The 19,234-nt window shown below is 47.8% G+C and overlaps 1 protein-coding gene across 2 annotated transcripts in view; it reads right to left on the bottom strand.

Annotated features, from left to right (window-relative positions):
* Positions 1-18,988, bottom strand: part of LOC8037835 (sodium- and chloride-dependent GABA transporter 1) — a 59,261-nt gene extending 40,273 nt beyond the window's left edge. The window contains exon 1 of one of the 2 annotated variants that reach the window (XM_029992221.4): positions 18,415-18,988. The gene's annotated coding sequence lies outside the window, so the exon portion shown is untranslated. The remainder of the gene's footprint in view (positions 1-18,414) is intronic. The other variant, XM_029992213.4, reaches the window with a different exon arrangement.
* Positions 18,989-19,234: the final 246 nt, after the last annotated feature.

The raw sequence follows: 19,234 nt of genomic DNA on the forward strand, positions 1-19,234 counted from the left end.
CCACCCGGATACAAAGCATTTGAGCGGAATTCTATGGGTCACCAAGAGGGAGGAAGCGCGCTTTACTGCCCTTTCCACTCCTATTCGTTCGCGCGTTCTTTCTACACCACCTGTTTCTGCTCCTTCCTTTCTTGCCCTATCCACCGCTCTCCGCTCCAGGCGCTTTCTTACACCACCTGCTTCTGCTCCTCCCGTTCCTGTGTGCTGGGCCCGTAGTTCAAACAGCAGCGCACTCCGCTTCCAGGCCGGTGACCGCGGTTCAATCCCTGGCATCGTTTGACGTTTTACCTTGTTGTTTTTTTTTAAATCGTTTAATGGTTACAGATTGAACGACCTAAACATCCCGTACTCACGCGGCTCCTGAGGTTGGTTGGCCCAACAACCGCCTAAAAAGCTATCGCGTAAAAAAAGTTGATGTCGTGCTTGTTCTAACTTCGTCGCGCACTAGTGCACGACACAGCACAAATACAATGCAATATTTCGCTCAGACGGTATTAGCGAACACCATATTTTACGCGTCGGTTGGTGCAGAGAATGAGTACATTCCACTGCTAAGCTGACTTGGTTCGGACACGTGACTGCGGTCTCTACGCCTAGTTGCGCACAGAGAGAATGGTCAGGTGATAAATGAAAGGGATTAGCCTGGCGAGTACTTCTACCGTCGTGCCAGCTATAGTAGCGAACGGAGTATAATTTTGATGACAGCCTTTAGGTTGTAAGATTGATTCATTGGCGACATGTTCATTGAATGGTCAAAAATGGGAGAATCCTACTCTATACTCAGTTAACCCTTAAGCTGAGACTGCAGTGGAAGCTACATCTTCGTTGGGCCAATCATAGACATCTCTTTCTCCACGCCATCCCGCTCCCAGCCGCACCCACGTGCGGAGAGCCGGGTCAGGTGATAATATGGAGGCGTCTGATTGGTCCGGCGGGCAGGTAGCCCCCACCGTTGTTTCAGCTTAAGGATGAAGGGAGTATAAAAAACGCCTGGAAGTTCACTTAACTGCAGTACTCGAGCAAAGCCAATCGCGGCGAACAAAAGGAGGATCTCGGCGAATGATGAAGCTGAGAATACGTTTAGACCTGAAAAATGCTATGTGCGCAGGGACAGTGAGGAAGTGAAGCGATTGTCCCTGCGTACATCGAATTTTTTGGTCTAATGGCACTCTGAACATCGTCATTCGCTGGGATCTTTTTATTGCTCGCCGTGATTGGCTGTCTCCTTGTTCTGCTGCAAAGTGAACTCACAGACGTTTTTTAGAGTGTAGGCTGTAGGGAAATATTCGGTGGCGACGAGGCCTGGAAGAAATTACGCGAGGGTTCACGATAAGGGTCCCTGCATCCGTATCATGGTCATGGTCTAAAAGGGTGCAGATAATGGTTTTGCAACGTGTGTGTGTGGGGGGGGGGGGGGGGGGTCCCTTGGGCCGAGGAGGATTGAACCTGGGATGCATGAATTCTGCAGAGCGAGCTTTCGCTCCTCCTGCTCCATCCCCTGAAGGCGCCATGGCTTCAATGCGAGAAAGGCTATAAAACCCATCGATCGTTCATTCGTGATGACTCTCAACTGCAACGTACATTTTCCATGAAACATAGTCATGAACAGTTTTGCTATGGGGCAACCAGACGTGGACGCTATATCCCTGCTCTTGAGTGCAATAATCACCTTTATTAATCGCGTGCTCCACCGGTAGCTTTTCATAGCTATGATATTGTTTGTGTGCATTATTAGGCACAGCTAATATTGAGACCAAGATAACTCCTGACCCGTGAATGTGAGTGCCTTCTGTCATATCTAAGCAAATTACAATTGAGGAAGGTGATTCATTTGCAACCTCGTCATTAGGGAAACCCCCTCCCTCGACAAAAAAAGAATTAACAGAAAAAAAAAAAAGATTAAGAAAATCGACTACAATTTAGAAAAGTTGAAAGTGGTCTCCAACATCTTTGGAAGCGGTTTTCAAATTGTTTTAGTTGAAAACATTCTCGTTCATCTGTCTTTCTTGTTTGCTTCCCACATTTATTTTGTAGGCGCCTTTCTTCACAGTTAGATAAATCGGCTGCCAAACGCCGTTTCATGGACGTAATTGTTGTCCAGCGTCCTGAAGCTTGAGAGCAATGTGACCCAGTTGGGACACCTGCACGGTCGGTACGCGTTAGCGAAGCCAGTGTGAGCCGGTTTCTTCGAGCAATCCGGTCAAGCACGTTAGCAAACGCGTTGCTCGCTCAGATGAGAAGAACCCGTGCTTGCCGCGAACTGTGCGCCGCTGTAACCTCTATCTTTCATTGAGGCGGCGACGCGTCTGGCCTGTCTAGTCGAGCCATTGACTCATGCAACCCGTGCGGATGTTTACGAAGAACATCTTCAAGGAGGTCCAGAACCCTTCGACGCGACAAAGACACTCTTTGCTTTCGTTTTAGATAGCGTGAAGACCGATAAGGTTGACGTAATCAATTCGTCACGAGTCTATCGAGCCTCCCGATTGGTTAATTGATAGCACGTGTCTGGAAACAAATACCAACGAACGACGTCCCCAAACGAATATCGCCGTTGGTCCCAGCGCACGTGGAGTGCCGTGTTGCAACGGTCGGGTGTTTCCGCGTGTTGGCGTCACGTGCCTATCGCGAGATAACGTACCACTCCAAATCGAGACTCCTGTTTTTTGTGGTTGTTCTTCTCTCGCATCAAGCTTGCCATGTATGACGACGGAACTTTATTTATTTTTTATTTAGAGAGCTTGCGGCTGGGTGTTGGAGCTCAAGACAAAAATAACATAAACACAAAAAAAAAAAAAAAACTTTTAGATTTGAGTGCGAGTAGAATAGACCAATCTCACTAGCGTTCGGCACATGTGTGACGCTACTACTCGCTCTAAGCAGGTAGTTAGGGGGCGCCAGAGTCGAGCGACAGTCAGCGCCCTCTGTCAGCGCCGATACGAAACGATTGGTAGTCTCTGCGGAGCAGCGGTGGTAGTGGTGCACGTTAGATGGGATGCCTCAGATCGTGCTATATTGCGGTTTTAAACCACTTAATGATATCCACTCTTATTCTCGAGAGGAATCTTTAAGAAAGGGGCAAAGGTTTTTAGAAAGCAAACACTCATATGCGACGATTGAAAAGTACGGGACGGATGTTTCGGCGAAGTGTCGCTCGCTCCCAACAAGGGAAACACGTGTACAACCATGACGTTTACGCCCTGAGATTGGGAAGGGAACTGATATATGTTAGAAGAAACAGAAAAAAGTTTCGCCTGCACGTTGACCAATTTTTTACGCGTACGACATCACTGTCGTACGCGTGAAATCATCAGCTGAAAATAGGTGGTATTGTCTGCCGGCCATAGTTGAGCTCGCTGCTGCTGAGCACGTGTTGACGGCAAGCTCTATACTCTGTTTCACCTTATGATGTACCCAGGCACGTAGCCAGAATTTTGTTTCGGGGGGGGGGGGGGGGGGGGCCGCCCATGACAAAATGTTGTATGAGGGAGAGGGGGGAGAGGGGGCCCCAGCAAAATAGAACATTTCGGGGGGGGGGGGGGGTGGGGGGCGGGCCCCATGGGCCTCCCCCCTGGATACGTGCCTGGACGTACCGCAGGAAAGGCTACAAGCGCGAGATCCTTGATGTGGGGCACATATCGGCGGCACAAGCTCTCGTGCGTTAAGAGCAGCTCCCAACGCTATGAGCTCGCGCTTCTAGCCTTCTCTGCGGTACAACATACGTGAAACAGAGTACACAGCGCTTCCAACACACATATTGCGCACCATCAAGAGTGTCTTCTTTGGGAGACCATAAATAAGAACTCATCCTGAGCATGCGCTGTGAGCAGTCCCCTCAAATAGGGCGTCCAGTGAATATTAATTGCCTTAAGACGATGAATGATTTACTTCTTTTATGCAGTTCAATCCTCTATCCCGAAAAATTACTGACAGCGTGTGCGACTATCGCTACGGCGCCCTCGGCGACTGCAAGCATGATCCCGCAATCAACTTCTGCCGCTGTTCCTTGTACCAAAGTTGGGAAGGAAACCGGAACAGGCTCAAGGTCGGGGTGCCATCGTTGTTATGGCAGTCCTTGGCGCAGCAGAACCGGTGCGTCTTCCTTTTTTTCGGGCGATTATTTTCGCCATTGCCGGGAGACTTCTTTTTAACCGTTGCCACTAAACACTACTCGAAAACTACACACATCTGTAGGCAGAACGCAGGTTTACAGCGTTGCAAATGGCGGAACCTCGACGGAACGGACTGGCCATCGTTTCAAAAGCTGGCCGCTTGTCATGGCGCGATATGTCAGGCAAATTGCATTGCACGGAGGTCATAGCTTTAGTTCACAGGAGGCAGACGGCCGTGAATGCGAGGGCTCGTGCCTTTTCGTGCTCTACACGCGCAAAGCTCCAGCGAGCTTGTCGCACGTGCGAAAATACTAAAGATCCCTCGATGCATTGCGGCAGCGGTGGCGTTGTCAAGCTGGCTGGTTATATCGGTCTGGGGACGGGGACTTGTCAAGCTGCACGATGCAGCTTTTTTCCTCGGTCTCCCTCCATTATTTGTTTGATGGAAACATACATTATTCTGCTTCTTCTTATTCTTCTGCTTCTTCTTCTTCTTATTATTATTATACTCCGTTCATCCTTAAGCTGAGAGTGAAAGCTCCGCCTTCTGCTCGAGCTTTCGGCCCTTGCTAACACGAGTGTGAAAGCTCAGGCACGCGCAACCAAAACACTGCGAAAGCAAACGAGCTCGCGCTGAAGGCGGAGCTTCTAGTCTCAGTTTAAGGGTGAACGGAGTATAGGGGCAACATCTATTGGCAACAAGATGTTTCGGTGGCGCCCTCATATGGGTCCTATGACTGACGTCACGACCAAGATTATTAGTTGCGAGTGACAAGTTCGATGGTGCGTAAAAAGTGTGGTGGAAGCCTGATCATCACGTTCCTAAATCCACACCGTCAAAGTTGAAATTCTGATATTGCTCTTTCCGTCGATGAGAGCAGAGCTCATACTACTAAAGACGTAATAGTGAGCGTTCGACCAATCGTAGAAGGCCGATCACATGTGACGTTTTCGGTCGCCCACGTGTCGCCAATACAGGGATTACTAGCGTACAATTGCATGCATGCGTTACAAGCACGTGCGCACGCGTACAGGACGATTCAGGAATGAAGCAATGAAGCGAGCAACAAAGAAAAAGCTGAAACACGACACCTTTACTTGTTTCATGCAAACAGGCTCTCTCTACGAAGTCAGAAGAAAATCAAATGAGAGGCATGTTTATAGACAGCATAAGGTTGTTCTGCCATACTAGGGAGCCACTTGTTCACACTGTAGATGAGGGATCTAGCCACTGTTGCACAACCGCTCTTCTGTTTTCTTTTTTTAACGTAGTATGCACGTCATGCGGTAGTAGTACACGTCGACACGCCGGTACGATGCCGTCATCCATTTGATGTGAACGACTTCCCTATACCCGCTAATAAAAATGTACTACCTTTCTAGTTTTGTGCAACCGGATCAGAGCCTCAGTTGTTTCAGGCAGCCTCATAAATTTAAAATCATAGTCCCCTAAGCTCGTTTTTCACTTTACCGAACAAGTTGCACTCGCACGTAGATATCTCTGGGTTGTACGGCGAAAATTACTACACCTCCCACTTGAATTGTTTCGACAATTTCTTGTGAAAACTGCGGCCTGAAATTGGTTGCGTAAGACTGAACGTGAGTCTTTCTGTACGGGAAGAAATAACTCGCACGTCCCGATAAGCGCTTACAGTCCTCAGGCAACTATGTTGAAAAGGAAATAAAGCCTGTTTCTTTAAACGAACATACAGCGATTACCAAACTTCACGCTGCAGTGAGATGGTCCGTTTTTTTGGCACGTTATGTGCTCTTCGTGGCCATACCACGGTCAAACTGCGTGGTGAAGCTTGGACTCCTAAGTCACAACCGAGCCTGAGAAAGGCATCCCAGCTGCTTCAGTGGCCAAAATAGATTGGAGTGGGCCCCAGTAGATCAATATTTGGGTAACGTAGTGGCGTTACGTTTGACCAGTACTGTACATAGTGTCAATATAGGTTTTTATTTGTGTGCCGTATACAAAGGCTCAACTTACTGTTTTTACATACCTGTTAACTTGGCGTTGAACGAATCTGTTATTGTATAACAGGCTGAAGTTGAGCTAGTTGGTACATAATTTAGGTAAATGGTCAGCTAGAACGAGAGGGACAAACACAGACAGGGAGAGACAGAGACATACACACCGCTGACTATCAACTAAGACTTTATCTTTCTTCTTCTTCACTGTGACCCACAAATTCACACCTAAAGTAATGCCAATGAATGACCCTAAATCCTTACAGTACACTAATAAATGAAAATACAGATTAAATAATATTAAATTAAAATTTAAACTAATTAATTACATTAAATTATTAATTAAATATTAATTTTGGTACAACCCACAGACCACCGCCGAAACATGTCCCTCCTAGTCCCTTTCACGGCGCCGTGCCACACTGCAAAAACTGCCTTTCTTTCTTGCTGACCGTGATGGAGGGCATGCTCACGCAGTCGTCGCCGGTTTGCTCAATGGCCAGGGCCTCGAGGATCTCGCGCGCGAAAGCATTCCTGTGTCTGTTCATAATGGAGACGCTACTAAATTGTGGCCTGCACCCGCACGTGCGGCAATGGGCAGCAAGGTGCCCTGCTCCCGTGCCTTGCACCGACGCCGCGTGCTCCCTGACTCTGTCGTTAACGCAGCGTCCCGTCTGCCCAATGTAGCAGCTCCCACATGACATAGGAATCTTGTATACCACACCGGTCTGGCACATGGTGTACTTATTCCTGTGTGCAGTATTGCAGGTTGGCTGGCGGTTCGTGGCCCGATTTACTTGGCGGCACATAGAGTTCCCTCTGTTCGGTGCCGAGCACACCACGCTGACGTTTTGTCGTGCAGCGATCTTCTTGAGCCGGTGGGTGACACCGTGGATGTAGGGGACTACTGCGAAGTTCGCTCGTGAAGTCTGTCTGTATGCTGCACCACCGCAGCTAGAGGCGGTAGACAAGGTTGCCCTTGTTCGCACCATTGCGTCCCGAGCTCACGAAGAACAGAAATCACAAATCATCACGGAAGGCATTGAGTGCTTCGCAAGCCAAAGGTGCTCGGCACGTCCAGGCTTGGGCTTTGGCAGCGCGGTACAAGAACTACGAAGCAAAGATCTTCGGCTTTGTGTCTCAGATAAGGAAGGAGGTTTCGTAGTGCTTGATGCTGGGACCTACGGAGAGAAGGCCAATGCTGCGGTAGCAAAGAACTTCGTCCAGGTTGATGGGAAACGAAGCCAAAAAGCGAAGCTTGCCGTTAAGCGGCTGCTTGAAGATCACAATCTACCCAGCCTAGGCACCAAAGTGAAGGCTACGAAGGGCGGTCACCTTGACGTTTTCTTCTCGGCCAAAACACATAAGGTGGGGGCACCGTTTCGTGCCATCGTCTCCGAGAGGAAAACCTGGCAAGCTCATGTGTCAACGTATCTTGCAAAGCACCTGTCCCAGGTGCATTGCGATGACCCGTACAGAATTTCCAACTCAGAAGAGCTCATTGCCTATCTTCAAGTACATGGATCCCAGGTAGTATCTGGATTTTCCATCGACATCCAGGATATGTACTATTCTATTCCTCACACTAGCCTCATGCCAATTCTACGAGAGACCATCGAGGAACACGGCGTAACGCCTTTTCAAACCGCAGCAGGGATCAGCATAGACGCCTTCTTGGAACTGCTCGGGGTATATTTAACGGCGACCGTGATCTCGCATGAAGGTCTAGACTACGTCCAAAGAAGTGGGATATGCATTGGGTCTAGAGTGGCACCACATCTATGCGATCTGTTCTTGGCGGCGTGTGGTAGGCACATACAATCCACACTGAACGATGCTAGAGTAAAAGCCATCTTCAGGTACGTGGACGACTTCTTGATCCTGTGCAGCACAGACATCGAAAGTGAAGAAAACGGATGCAGGAGCACGATCATGAAAACATTCCACGAATGTTGCCCCGACCTGCTCTTCACTCATGAACTACCCGTGGGCAAGTCTATTAAGTTCCTGGACCTCGCACTTGAGTTTAAGGATGGACATGTATGCTGGAGGTACGAACCTCGTTCCAGTAAAGGTTTTCTTCCGTTTGCATCCTGCCATTCGAAAACCGTAAAACGGAGTGTTGCCAACACGGCACTCGTGTCAGCGCTGCGCAAGTCATGCAACCATCAAGCTGACGCCAGCTTTCAGAAGCAGATGGCCCGGCTTCGTGACTCCGGGTACCCAGGTGTCCTCCTTGGAGCCGTATGTGAGGCAATTTGCAGGAAATTTTCAAGAGGATCACCCAGTACCGAGCGAGACAGACAGACTTCACGAGCGAACTTCGCAGTAGTCCCCTACATCCACGGTGTCACCCACCGGCTCAAGAAGATCGCTGCACGACAAAACGTCAGCGTGGTGTGCTCGGCACCGAACAGAGGGAACTCTATGTGCCGCCAAGTAAATCGGGCCACGAACCGCCAGCCAACCTGCAATACTGCACACAGGAATAAGTACACCATGTGCCAGACCGGTGTGGTATACAAGATTCCTATGTCATGTGGGAGCTGCTACATTGGGCAGACGGGACGCTGCGTTAACGACAGAGTCAGGGAGCACGCGGCGTCGGTGCAAGGCACGGGAGCAGGGCACCTTGCTGCCCATTGCCGCACGTGCGGGTGCAGGCCACAATTTAGTAGCGTCTCCATTATGAACAGACACAGGAATGCTTTCGCGCGCGAGATCCTCGAGGCCCTGGCCATTGAGCAAACCGGCGACGACTGCGTGAGCATGCCCTCCATCACGGTCAGCAAGAAAGAAAGGCAGTTTTTGCAGTGTGGCACGGCGCCGTGAAAGGGACTAGGAGGGACATGTTTCGGCGGTGGTCTGTGGGTTGTACCAAAATTAATATTTAATTAATAATTTAATGTAATTAATTAGTTTAAATTTTAATTTAATATTATTTAATCTGTATTTTCATTTATTAGTGTACTGTAAGGATTTAGGGTCATTCATTGGCATTACTTTAGGTGTGAATTTGTGGGTCACAGTGAAGAAGAAGAAAGATAAAGTCTTAGTTGATAGTCAGCGGTGTGTATGTCTCTGTCTCTCCCTGTCTGTGTTTGTCCCTCTCGTTCTAGCTGACCATTTACCTAAATTATGTACCAACTAGCTCAACTTCAGCCTGTTATTCAGTTCCTTTCTAGTTATTTGAGCTCCCCTTTTGTATGTTTTGATTCACTTGACCCACGGACTCTGGGCCTTTTGATCGCCACCACAACCTGCCGGGCGAGGATGCTTTCACGCAGCGTCGCGAAGAAGATAATTCTCGACGATGTTCGGCAGTTTTTCGGGGCTGTTGCACCGTCGCAAGGACACGCCATGCGGGTAACAAAGATACTCCGGTCAGAAACGTGGCGCCAACAACGCCTTCTCACTGACTTCCTGCGTGCTAAGTGCCCCACTCACCAAGTCTTCAGAAACCAACTGGCGATGGCACGGTATTCCACAGAGAGCCTGTGGAAATCCTGGTTTCTTCCTGCCCTGAAGCAACATCTCGCACTGAGGAAAGAAGAACACGCCAAAAGATGGCCACTCCAGACCTTTGGTCACGTCCATCTCTCAGAAGCGACAACATCCATTCTCGAACAAGGACCGAAGTATGCTACACCACCGCAGCTAGAGGCGGTAGACAAGGTTGCCCTTGTTCGCACCATTGCGTCCCGAGCTCACGAAGAACAGAAATCACAAATCATCACGGAAGGCATTGAGTGCTTCGCAAGCCAAAGGTGCTCGGCACGTCCAGGCTTGGGCTTTGGCAGCGCGGTACAAGAACTACGAAGCAAAGATCTTCGGCTTTGTGTCTCAGATAAGGAAGGAGGTTTCGTAGTGCTTGATGCTGGGACCTACGGAGAGAAGGCCAATGCTGCGGTAGCAAAGAACTTCGTCCAGGTTGATGGGAAACGAAGCCAAAAAGCGAAGCTTGCCGTTAAGCGGCTGCTTGAAGATCACAATCTACCCAGCCTAGGCACCAAAGTGAAGGCTACGAAGGGCGGTCACCTTGACGTTTTCTTCTCGGCCAAAACACATAAGGTGGGGGCACCGTTTCGTGCCATCGTCTCCGAGAGGAAAACCTGGCAAGCTCATGTGTCAACGTATCTTGCAAAGCACCTGTCCCAGGTGCATTGCGATGACCCGTACAGAATTTCCAACTCAGAAGAGCTCATTGCCTATCTTCAAGTACATGGATCCCAGGTAGTATCTGGATTTTCCATCGACATCCAGGATATGTACTATTCTATTCCTCACACTAGCCTCATGCCAATTCTACGAGAGACCATCGAGGAACACGGCGTAACGCCTTTTCAAACCGCAGCAGGGATCAGCATAGACGCCTTCTTGGAACTGCTCGGGGTATATTTAACGGCGACCGTGATCTCGCATGAAGGTCTAGACTACGTCCAAAGAAGTGGGATATGCATTGGGTCTAGAGTGGCACCACATCTATGCGATCTGTTCTTGGCGGCGTGTGGTAGGCACATACAATCCACACTGAACGATGCTAGAGTAAAAGCCATCTTCAGGTACGTGGACGACTTCTTGATCCTGTGCAGCACAGACATCGAAAGTGAAGAAAACGGATGCAGGAGCACGATCATGAAAACATTCCACGAATGTTGCCCCGACCTGCTCTTCACTCATGAACTACCCGTGGGCAAGTCTATTAAGTTCCTGGACCTCGCACTTGAGTTTAAGGATGGACATGTATGCTGGAGGTACGAACCTCGTTCCAGTAAAGGTTTTCTTCCGTTTGCATCCTGCCATTCGAAAACCGTAAAACGGAGTGTTGCCAACACGGCACTCGTGTCAGCGCTGCGCAAGTCATGCAACCATCAAGCTGACGCCAGCTTTCAGAAGCAGATGGCCCGGCTTCGTGACTCCGGGTACCCAGGTGTCCTCCTTGGAGCCGTATGTGAGGCAATTTGCAGGAAATTTTCAAGAGGATCACCCAGTACCGAGCGAGACAGACAGACTTCACGAGCGAACTTCGCAGTAGTCCCCTACATCCACGGTGTCACCCACCGGCTCAAGAAGATCGCTGCACGACAAAACGTCAGCGTGGTGTGCTCGGCACCGAACAGAGGGAACTCTATGTGCCGCCAAGTAAATCGGGCCACGAACCGCCAGCCAACCTGCAATACTGCACACAGGAATAAGTACACCATGTGCCAGACCGGTGTGGTATACAAGATTCCTATGTCATGTGGGAGCTGCTACATTGGGCAGACGGGACGCTGCGTTAACGACAGAGTCAGGGAGCACGCGGCGTCGGTGCAAGGCACGGGAGCAGGGCACCTTGCTGCCCATTGCCGCACGTGCGGGTGCAGGCCACAATTTAGTAGCGTCTCCATTATGAACAGACACAGGAATGCTTTCGCGCGCGAGATCCTCGAGGCCCTGGCCATTGAGCAAACCGGCGACGACTGCGTGAGCATGCCCTCCATCACGGTCAGCAAGAAAGAAAGGCAGTTTTTGCAGTGTGGCACGGCGCCGTGAAAGGGACTAGGAGGGACATGTTTCGGCGGTGGTCTGTGGGTTGTACCAAAATTAATATTTAATTAATAATTTAATGTAATTAATTAGTTTAAATTTTAATTTAATATTATTTAATCTGTATTTTCATTTATTAGTGTACTGTAAGGATTTAGGGTCATTCATTGGCATTACTTTAGGTGTGAATTTGTGGGTCACAGTGAAGAAGAAGAAAGATAAAGTCTTAGTTGATAGTCAGCGGTGTGTATGTCTCTGTCTCTCCCTGTCTGTGTTTGTCCCTCTCGTTCTAGCTGACCATTTACCTGTTATTGTAACCGCGAAGAATCATAGACCAGCTGTAATAACATCCGCAGTGTGACACCACGCGGAGAGGCAAAAGTCAGATGTACTCCTTTCATTCTACACGATCAAAACTGTGCAACTAGTGTCTTGTACCGCTGCGTCAGGGCCCGTAATGTACGAGATTTGCATCAAAAAATCAGGTCACAGTCAGAAGACTGTCAGACGGGCTCATACTGCTCTAGTTTTCTTCCTTTCAGTATCATCGACAAAAAAAAAAAAAAAAACTATAAATAATTTAGATTGACGTCTGTTCCTCTCATATTTTAATGAGTGTTTCCGAGCAAAATTTACCAAAGCGACTGCCGTGGCTCCTTCCTGCCACCAAATGGCAGGCGTGTCACGATCCGAATTACTGTTTCATATCACAGCATGTGCCTCACTAAGAATCTTACAAAAATGAGTAAAAAACGCCTAAACTCTGTATTAGACATACATTTTTTTTCAGCAAAATTTACACCGAGGATGCATGACGTATCATAAATCCGGGGTCACACTGATCATATATCATACGAAAAACAATCTGCAAACACGAGTCAACGCAATATCCGTGGTTCGAATGCCGCGTGCCCAAGTTTTCTCCTTCAACTCATTGCTATGCGGCATTCGAAGCACGGATCTCGCGCTGACCCGCGTTCGAATATGTATGCAGACGGTCTTTTGTATGACGTATGAGCAGTGTGACCCTGGCTTAACAAGTACGCAGAAATTACACGAGCACGCATGAGTAATTGCGCATCACACCAAAGGACAGCGATGATACTCATAAGGGTTTGTCGCGCGAAGAGGAGAAATGCCGTTCTTACCAGCCGGTTCTCTATGGAAGAACAAAATCCTCGCTCAGTCATGTGAAAGTACGAACCTTGCCCCAGATTTCGGACGATTCCGACAAATTCTAGTGGGAGCGAGGAATTCCCGTTCCCGTCCGTATAAGACGGAGCTTTTTCACCGGGTCAAGTTCACGGAATCGGCTGAGCATATCATACGCACGTGTGAAGGACGATCGTCGCGCACACGATCTCAGAGGTTTCACGTTCGCTCCGATTCGCGCTATCGCTCGTTGAATATTAATCTTGCGACTTCTCAGTTACGCCGTACCACATGTCAACAACGACAGTTTAAGAAACGCAGCGCGTGCATGAGTTTCTTTCTTGCTGTTCTTGCTTTTTTTTTCACCTCTTTTTTTGCTGTTGCCGTGTACCAAATTGTAAGGCTGTAGAAGCCTTGCCAAGCCATACTGTTTTTTTTTTTTTTTTTTTACGTTTTAACTTTGCAGTTTACATTAATTCTTGATGTAAAATATATTGATTGATTGGCTTAATATTGGCTCCGGATCGATTATGACGTACAGATGCCTGGGATTCGCCACGCCCTTTGTTTCTTAAGTTGTCGATGACCAATGTACATAATCGCGCTGAAAACGACCCGTGGGACGGAAGTCTATAAGATGACCTGCCACCCGAACGCCGACCCGGTGCTCGTCTTCTCACTGATTGGACACCAGTGCCAAACGAACGTCCTTTTCGACTGCATCTGCGTTACTCCCGGCGGGGGAAAAACACCACGTGATTAGGCGTATAGCGGCGCCCTGCTTTGTGAAACGAGCGCGCTCCTGGCTTTCGCAAAGAACGAGCGCGAGAGAGAGCGGCAGAAAAGCAGAAAAAAAGAAAAGCAGACGCTCCGTCGCTCGCCTTGCCGTAACGGTGGCAACGGCTTAAAGTATGTACAAGTGCTTAATTTTTTTTCTTTTTCTTTTTACTAGCTGGCGTTAGAGTTTTACTCGGCGCTGCCGCGTTTTAATTGCTCTGTTTTCCGCGCGCTCCATTTACTGCGTCTCACACTCCAACGGGCTCAGAGAAAGTCGCACTCACATTCCCTCCGCAGAAGATGGGAACCAGCTACCATTCGCGCCATCCAGTCTCCGCAGGTGTACAATTCCTCCACACCAACACGCATCGCATCCTGCGCTATCCTTTGCCACGCTACCACTCGTGTTCGTCACTTTACAACAACCCTTCCCAAGCTAGAGCTGGCTCCCTCCACCAAAAGAACACCGACCCGACCTACTGCCACTCTTGATACATCACGTTCTCAACGTGCCTGGGAAAGAGTGGTAGATGTACTCCTCAAACACCGGACGAGGTTTTGTTTTACAATAAATGTTTCCCCTCTCTCCGTAGTACGGCAAAGCGGCAACATTTTTTTCTTCTAAATCGTTCATATATATATATAACGAGAGGTGATGCAGGCACAACTCCCGTTTATATTGAAACCGGGAGGAATAGCAAAAGACCTTTTGAAAACTTCGTCGAGCAACATTGGAGGCCGCCATTTCTTGGGCACGAAGCGTGTGATTGGACCCGAGTCCTCGTCGAGCACTGACGCAGCCCTCGTGTCCAATCCCTGCTCAGAGTACGTCATCAAGCCATGGCGGATTCGGATTAGTGGCGCTGCAGCTACTATAATAGGGGGCACACTTTTGAAAAGGGTACATTGCACTCGTGTTTCAAGAATAAACAGGAATGGAGGTTAGGCCAATACACCGAGACCGCACAAAAGATGTACACCTACAATTTAGCCGAACTCCGTACGCAGCGAACGCTACGAAGTAATGGTACCCACCAAGCAGCGTCAAAAGCGCGAGTCACTAGGCCTTTTCCTGTTTATGATTGGTTCGGCGATGATATAAGCAGGCACTTTTAACGCTGTCTGGGTGGTCCCACCAACTCGCAGCCCCGCCAAAAAACAAGTTTTTGTGCAAAAACGTTTTATTCGTTACATTTGATTACAGTGGAGCTTTGAAATAGGTAAAATCAATCAAAAACTTATTGGGGAAAACAAAAGGGAAACCCTCGAGGATTTGGGGTGACCTGCCGGCATCTCATCCCGCGTCGTTTCCGGGTGCGCCAACAAAAATAAACTGGTCTCGATTCTGCTGGCACACCGTCAAGAACGATCACCGCCTCCGAAACGCGACGAATTTCTCCTGTGACACGTCTTCGCACAAAAATTCTCATCGTCCAAAAAAAAAAAAAAAAAGAGAGAGAAAAAAAAAAAAAAAAAAAAACGTAACTGCGACGTGAGTTGTGTTTAGCGCATCAGACTCAGCCTGCACTGCTCAGGCAAACAACACTGCTACAGCGAGATTCCGTCGCCACACCGATGAGGGGGCCGCAATCGCTGACTGCTTAAGAAACGTGGGGCGGGGCCTGTGAGTATTATCACGCTCCTGGCTTCGTGATTGGTTGTTCGGCCTTCTTATTGGCTCATGCTGCAGTCTGATTGGCTATGGAGCGATAATGAGATGCTCGGGACTCGCCACGCCCGTCGCCTCTTTAGCTGTCGATGGCCATATAGTATTTAGTATCGATATTATTGTAGCCGCTGTAGGGGACCAGCGTTTTCGGAGTGAAGAACGCTCCGAGCCCTGCGGCCTCAATGGGTCTGCGAAAATGATCCACCAATTTCGGTTACTGGCGCTAAAAAAACACTGGTTTTTAGTTGACTACAACAACCAATTTTTTTTTTTTCGAATTATCTAAATTTTTTGTTTTACTGCTCGTTTCCAAACCGGCTGTTTCTGAACCAGTTGGCGAAGCTGAAGCATGAAGCACTCTTGCTTACAAAGAACATCCGAGTACCCCTATTTCTAGCAGTTTATTTTTAGTTCTGCAGCTAGTAGAGAAACCTTTAAATCGACGAAAAGCAGAGGGAGAAAAATTGTATTTTTTTTTATTTCAAAAGAGTGAAATACTGTGTGCGCTAAAGCACAACGAAAAACAGTATACGGTTTCCTTCAATTTAAATTATCCTCTAAGAGTTGCACATATATCTTCACATCATGTCAATTCCTAGCCGTGTCGTTTTTGTCCCTTAAAAAGGTGTACAGAATACACCCCCCACCCCCGGCCCCCACAAACACACACACATATATATATATATATTTTTTTTTTAATTTTAGTATTTAACTAAATATTCTTTAGTATGTAGAATTCGTAGTGCTCTGCTCTTCGATACGCCTCCTCTGATTAAGCGAACGAGATGCAAACACTGGTTTCGCAAACGCAGGAAATATATTTTGTTTGCAACCCTGCTTCTGGAACATAAACGTCGCCATCTGTGCACCGGAACTGGAGCCGTTAAAATTGTGCTGTGTGTACGCATAACAACGGGAAGTTAGGCAGCCGCAATACGCGTCTGGTGCCTCAGTTGTCGATGAGAGATGTATACCCAGTGCAGAACGTCACTGGTAACCTGGGGTCATTAACCTGCTTCACGGAGTAGTGATACACGACCGCACGCCGGTTCGACGCTTATCCAGTCTAAATGTGCAGAGGCCGGGATTGAACCCCGAATTCCTTTGTTCGCAGCGCGAGCTTTAGCGCTACATGCGCCGAGCTACGAGGCGCTAACACTCTCGGCCACCGATCCCCTCACTCAACCCCCGGGGCCATTGCTATCTCGTTATAAACCAAGGGAACATATTGCGTAGTCTTTCAAACGGTTCCCGCAGGTTCGTGAACTATTTGGATACCGTGGAATATACTAACATTGCCGGATTTAAGACCTGGGAAAGCCTCACATTTCAATGGCACACCGTGTTTGTCCGAATTTTATTCTTTTTTAAAATTTTAACTAACATTAGCGGGTTTTTCTTTCAGCTGTATGATTCGGAAAGCGAATCACTTTCATTTACAGAAGTTAATCACCATACGCCCAAACGTGTTTATGCCTTTAAAGGAAAACACACCGCACTGCGCCACCACTAAGACGTTCACGTGCTCAGAATTCTGAATCGAACACCTTTTCTAGCCGTCTAGTGCATCGATGCTGTGAAAATTGTTTCATTTTTCAAGCTTGTTTTCATATACCGATAAAAAAAAATTAAAACAAAGAGTAAAAAAAGACAAACGGAGAATATTTTTAATTAAGACCGCTGAGGGGCCGCATATTTCTTTACGAAAGCTGCAATACGAAATTAATCGAAGTAACCCGGGATTTAGTCTGGGAACTTCCAACAGCATTTCGTAAGTCACGAAGAGACCTGTTTCTTTATCCGTATGTCTTTTTTTGTGGCGACCGCGGCAGGATCGTCGTCGGCGAAACCGCTAAATACACGAGAGCTGCTGTCAGGCATGTACTACTTTTAGAAGAGTGCTGGAAGCAAGAGAAAGAAAATGCTATAACAAAATGCACCGGATCGGCGTTGGGTTTAGGCACCTAAAGTGAGACCATCCAAACACTTATAAAACTCCTAAAGCTGAAAAAAAAAAAAAAAAAAACTACAACAACAACAAACGGAAGGCAACAACTTATTTCTTACCCACAAAAACCGATGAAGATAGAGGAGGTACTCGGTAAACTTTGAACAACCGAAATGCTGCAGCGGAACGGGTATGTTGTTTAGTGATCGTCTATTATATAAGAAAGCATGCACGCACGCAAACGAGCACCCAAGCTCTAAAATATCTCGGAACATCTAGGAACGTACTATATGTGTACGTTCCCAATACGTAGGCACATGCTAAAACATTTTTTTTGTACGTTTCAATATGTAGGCACATACTGGAACGCTTGTTGTGTACGTTACAGAATGTAGGCACGTATTGGAACGTGCTATATGTGTAGGCTCACACATTATGGCCCATACAAGAATGTTACACATGTTGTACGCTTCAATATACAAAGTAACTATACTCTTTTTTGAATAAAAATAAGTTTTGCGAATGGTTCATACGCCGTGCGAAGTATTTCTCACTAGATTTGATTGTCTGAGGATGCTTTTGGCGTTCGAAGCGCGTACTTGTTAATATATATATATATATATATATATATATATATATATATATATATATATATATATATATTAATTCTTCAGATAAAAGCAAGGAGCCGGACTTTTTTTCTTCTTCTTTTACGGTTCTTGAGGTAAAAACGAGTTAAGTGCGTACCAAAAGTAGGGACTTTTTTTGTTTTCCTTTGTTAAAACTTTGAAATCTCTCTTCAGCTGATCAATTGTTCCCACTGTCAAATGGTATCAGACATCTTTCGATTAATATTTTTTTTTCTATAACACGCTCCAAACAAAAGTGTTACATGTAACAAAAATACAGTATCAATGTAAGAAACAGCACCCAGGTGTTCTTTCAACCTAACGCTCGACGCAAGAAGGAAAAAAAAAAAAAAAGAAGAAACACGAAACCTGACCTTGCCCTCCAAACGCGATGCATCACAAACGCCGCAGCGCACGAAAGGCGCCGGTACATTTCTCCTCGCGTTCAGACGGAGTAACTGGAGTAGACCGTTAACGGATGTTGTTACGGGAAGCCGCCAATTAGCACGGCCTTTCTTGACTCCAAACGAATAAAGATACAAAATAAACTATCGCGAAAAAACGAATCAAAATATATAGAAATGAGCGTACGACAGGTTCAAACCACGAAATGGGTCTTCTTACCTCAGCGTGATGGAGATGAATCTGTCTGTCAGTCACGGATGAAGGAACTCAAAATGACAGGCGTCTTGCACGAGATCCCAGTCTGTTGTTTCCTCGCAAGACGCCTTCTCTAACGAGGAATCCTCAGGGTGAGAAAGAAACACACACTTGATACTGTCGCAGTCCGTTCTCTACGTTTTCTTCCCGATGGGTTTCTTTGATATATTTTTTTCCCCGATACAAAAATTGAACGGACGAACTTGCTCGGTGGAAAAAAAAATCCGAGCTTGACCGTTATTTCAGCACGTTGCCGCCGGCTGAGGTGGAAAAATCTTTCTCCCTCGGAAGAGCGCGCCTTTCTTTAGGCGAAGAGCAGACGAACCATCGGAAATTTCCACCCTCGCCGTCCATTGGCCCCGGCACAGCGCGACGCTCGCGACGCCGGTATAGGTCGCGCCCCTGGCGGACGCCGCCACAAACACCGCGGCTTCCGCGCGCCGAGCACCCGCGCACTGGGCCAGCTCCAGAGAGACGATATGGGACTCGCTGCATTCGACGACCGCCTGAGTGGCTGCTGGCTCAGCTGGCTCAGCTGCTTTTGGCCGCGCTCGCGGTGTTACTTTTGCTCTTTATCATTCTGCTGGCGTCTGCCGTAGCATTTTTCTTGCTTCCATTTCGCTTGGGTGATGCTGTTGATACGCGACCTGGCCGTATTCCATCTCAGGAGCTCTATGCGGCGTTGTGAATTTAGAATGCGGATTTGTTTTCCTTCTTCGTTGCTAGAGCGCTTGTGCGAATGAACGAGTCATCTTATGGAGGCTGAGCTCGCGTACCTGTATGT

This window comes from Ixodes scapularis, unplaced genomic scaffold (genome assembly GCF_016920785.2).
Source record: "Ixodes scapularis isolate PalLabHiFi unplaced genomic scaffold, ASM1692078v2 PGA_scaffold2__306_contigs__length_199485367, whole genome shotgun sequence".
NCBI lineage: Eukaryota > Metazoa > Arthropoda > Arachnida > Ixodida > Ixodidae > Ixodes > Ixodes scapularis.